The sequence below is a fragment of the Hibiscus syriacus genome, unplaced genomic scaffold (genome assembly GCF_006381635.1).
Source record: "Hibiscus syriacus cultivar Baekdansim isolate YM2019G1 unplaced genomic scaffold, ASM638163v2 tig00117034_pilon, whole genome shotgun sequence".
Classification (NCBI taxonomy): Eukaryota; Viridiplantae; Streptophyta; class Magnoliopsida; order Malvales; family Malvaceae; genus Hibiscus; species Hibiscus syriacus.
In genome coordinates, this window is record NW_024063533.1 from 2,929,943 (window position 1) to 2,934,286 (window position 4,344).

Sequence of the window (4,344 nt, forward strand, 5' to 3'; positions counted from 1 at the left end):
ACCGGGACAGACAAGAGAGGTGTAAGAAAAAAAAAAGGAATTTTGAATACTCACAATCTAAAAACAACAAGACTAAACCAAATCCCATGGTTTATATTCCAAAGACAAGAACACATTAGGTAATTCCCAGGATTTTTTAAATGAATTTCATCATAATTCTCCACCTCCAACAGCATTTAATGGGCAGAGAAAAAGAGTACACATAAGAAATAGTAAAAATAATACCTGAATTATTCCATTACAGATAAAACCTTGAATTATCTCAAAGAGGGGCGTGTTTATATATTTTATTATTTACTTTTGAGCTGCGAGTGTTGTTTTTTTTTATAAAATAATTTGCTTTGTTGAAGATTCCAACACCTTTCTCTTTTTATAAATTAACCATTCAGCAGACAGTCATTCTTTGATGACACTGTTAAAAAAGAAGGAAACTTTTAAAAGCAAAAGCTGCCAATGCCATCCCTCTCTCTTTCAAACGCACTCATGGCGCGTGCAATCTTCATCCTTTTTTCTTTCTTTCAAAATTTTAATTATTTTAAGTTTTTACCGAATAATTTACTATAATCATTAAACAAAACTAGTAACTTAAGATCACATAATAACCATACAAAAAAATTAAAATCTAACCAAGAAAATTAGAATAAAGATAGATACAAATATATCTAATCACATCAGTAAACGAATTACAAAAGGGGATCTAACTACTGAAAGACTGCTGACAAATAGTAAATCAGCCTCGAGCGATGTGAAAAGCTATCCACGATCGCATAATAAGTATTCAAATCTAATTCGATGGTCCAAAGGAGGTAAAATCAATAATATAACAAATAAGTGTCATCTTGATCAGTCGTGACGATATCAAATCAACCTTTAGAATAAGATAAGCGAAAAATAACGATCAAACAGTCGAAAAAATGTGCCAAAATCCATAAGAAAATTTGTCATAAAAGCATATGAAAACATGTAATATATGCAGACTTATTGAAAATAAATAAAAAATATATAATATAAGAAAATAAAAAAATACTGACAATCGACAACTAATATTAAAGTTTGTACCACCGCCAATCAACAAAGACAAAAAAAAAAGTGACGAACGATTTACCAATAAGAGAAAACTAGGAAAAAAAAGTAGACGAAGCAGTCTTTTCTGAATATATCTTTAAAACTATTAAAATGTACATAGTAGTATGTTAAGAATAAAATATGATCATACAAGGAAAAATTCATAGCTTAATCAAATAATTATGATAAATGATAGATAAAAGTAAATATCATTATCGAGATGAATAATAAATACTATCAATATGAACATTAGATAAAATAATAATGATGACTCATTGATAAATTAGTCTTAACATGATTTAATCGTGATTTATTTTTGATGATTATAAATATTTTTTAATATATATTTTAATGGTCTAAATTATAAATAGATCAATAAGATAAATTAATAAATGCTATATGAAGACACAAGTGTCGAATCTAATCTAAAAAAATAGTTATTATAAAAACAAACAAAATTAATTAATTAAAGTTTTTATGAGAGTTTAATTAAACAAAAAAAAAACAATATTATTTAAAATAAAAATAATATAAAGTCTAAATAAATAAAGAAAAGGAGATTAGTCGCGAACCGTTGAGGAAGAAAAATATATAAAATAAAAAACAACGTAACAGAAAAAAATAAAACTAAAAGAGAAAAAAAATAACTTAAAAGCCTTTATGAGTTAATTTAATTTTTATAATATATATATTATTGATCCATCTTAGATGAATTAGGTTAATTTTTTTTTATAATTTAAGCTAGTTAGGCTTAAATAATATTATATATTATAGAGGGACGGAGTCAAGATTCTAATTCAATGAGGTAAGGTGTAACTAATAATAAAAAAAGGACAAAATCAAAATAAACTAAAATTTAAAGGTCTAAATCGGTATTTATCCCTATATATTTTTCAATAAGAAAAAAGGGGCAGTGGCATTCCAACCCTATACATAACTTCGTCCCTAATATTATATACAAGGAGTTTGTTGATCGGTGAAGTAAGAGACGTACGCAGGATTTTATATTAGAAGATGCGAATTTATTAAAATTTTAAAGGGATGAAAACATATTTTCAATAAAAAATACAAAAAAATATCTAAAATATATAAGAATTTGAAACTTTTTGGGGGACGACCACCCCCACCCGTCCCCCTCTAGGTCCATCCCTGGATGAAATTACCAATAACTGTTGAGGGTGGTAAAAGACAGTAAAAAGATGTTTCTGATGGTGATTCAGATAACTTTTGGGATGCTGGTGGTTTATAGTGGAGATGTGTGCTTGCCTTCTGCACCCCAATAGACAGGTATTTATAGGTGTCAGTTAAGAGTTGTCGTGTTCAAAGACGGAGTCAGGATTCTAATACAAGGGGACAAGGTATAACTAACAATAGAAAATAAAAGGGGAAAATAAACCAAAATTTAATGATCTAAATATGTATTTATCCTTATATATTTTTTAACTATAAAAATTAGGGTTAGTGGTCCCCAACCCAATACATAGCTTAGACTAGAAAATCGCGTGTGTCAACACATGGTCACCGATGATGTTATAAGAGTGTGTCACAAAAACATTAGGTGGTCGACACGTGATTACTTGCAATGAGCATTATGCGTGTATAAGAGTTTTTCTTACGTTCACGTCCCCAAAAGTAGTTTATATGGAAGATCGTAGAGACGGAGATTTGCTTATAGACGATCATAAGCAGGTAATAATTTGATTAAAATGAGAAAGGTGTGCAAGATATTAAGGGACAAAACCACAAGGAAGAGCAGGACATAATTGTCCCAATCTCTTTCATTTTCTTTCCTTCACCTCTCAATATCCCACAGATGGTAAAGGGTGAAGTGGACAAGATAAATTAAGAGTAGCAAGGCTGTGCCTTCTAACCCTTTCTTCCTTGCTTTGTCTCTTGTCCTATTATTTTTCTATAAAGTAACAGGACTGTGCCTGTGGGCGCATTTTTAGTCCTTTTTAAGATTGATTTTTAATGCGTTTAACGTATCCGTGGCCTTCTCATTTCACGTGGCATTTTTTGGTTGGATATGCAAATATTGAACCTTTTTAAATATATATTGACACAATGAAGACATCACCACCATGTAAGATTGGCAACTTAGATTTTTTTTTTAATTGAAAGGAGGATAAGCAATTACATTAGACATGTCTTGAACGGGCAAAAAGAGGACCTGAGATATCACGGTCTAACAAAACAAGAAGCGAATCAAGAGTTAAAGTATAAAGGGTCAGACTATCCGACATGTTTATATCCACTTTGGAGAAGAAATCTGATGTCATGTTTGCCTCTCGTCGAATGAGTACAAAATCAACCATCTACACTCGATTCATAAACCTAGCAACCTCACGCACCAAGGAGTAAGGACCTTCTGAGGAGGCATTCTTAACCAAATGAAAGACGTCCGAGCTGTTGGTAATGCTCAATCCCACATAGTATTGGAAATACTATTGAGAATGGGTATTTATGGTTTGGATTTTCTACTTCCTTGTTAGTATTGGAAATACTATTGGAAATACCATAGAAAGACTCATAGTGCACATTCCTACTTCCTATCCTTATGACGAATAATGTGCATGCTCAGGATGAACTTAAGTGCTCTTAATAAATTCATAGCCCATGCTTTGGGTGGTCTTAGTGAGAAAGACTTGATGAATTTACCGATTTTGACTGAATATCTATTCTTAATAAGTTTATAACCCAATTTGAGTGGGTATTCCTAATTGAGAAGAAAATAGTGAACTTATCAACATAAATGTTGAGTTTGTTAAACTCTTAATAAATTCAAATCCAAGTATTTGGATGGTTCTAGTGAGAATGACTTATTGAATTTACCAATAAATGAGGTTGAATATTTATTTTTAATGACTTCTTATCCCAGAGTTTGGGTGGTTCATTTATAATAAAATTGAAGAAAGTCACCATACTCTTTGTGAGGTTGAGCTTTTATAAAAGCTCTTAATTATTTCATATCCCTGTTAAGGGTGGTTTATATCGATATAAACTTGATGAAATAACCTATGTAAGTGAGAAGGGTTAGCCGCCTTCTATGAAAAATGTTGGGCCATTTTTCTAGCACACTTACTAGAATCCTGAGGTAAGATGGCCAAATATATACTTTTGTATATATATATATATTACACATCGAGGACTCAGGTCGATGAAGGGGTTAGCTGTGTGTTATGAGTTTACCCCCATCTTAGAAAGTTCCAGACTAGTTTCACTTATCTAAGAGAATGATTGCTCATTATCATTATGTACTAGTTCCAGATACGTTCACTA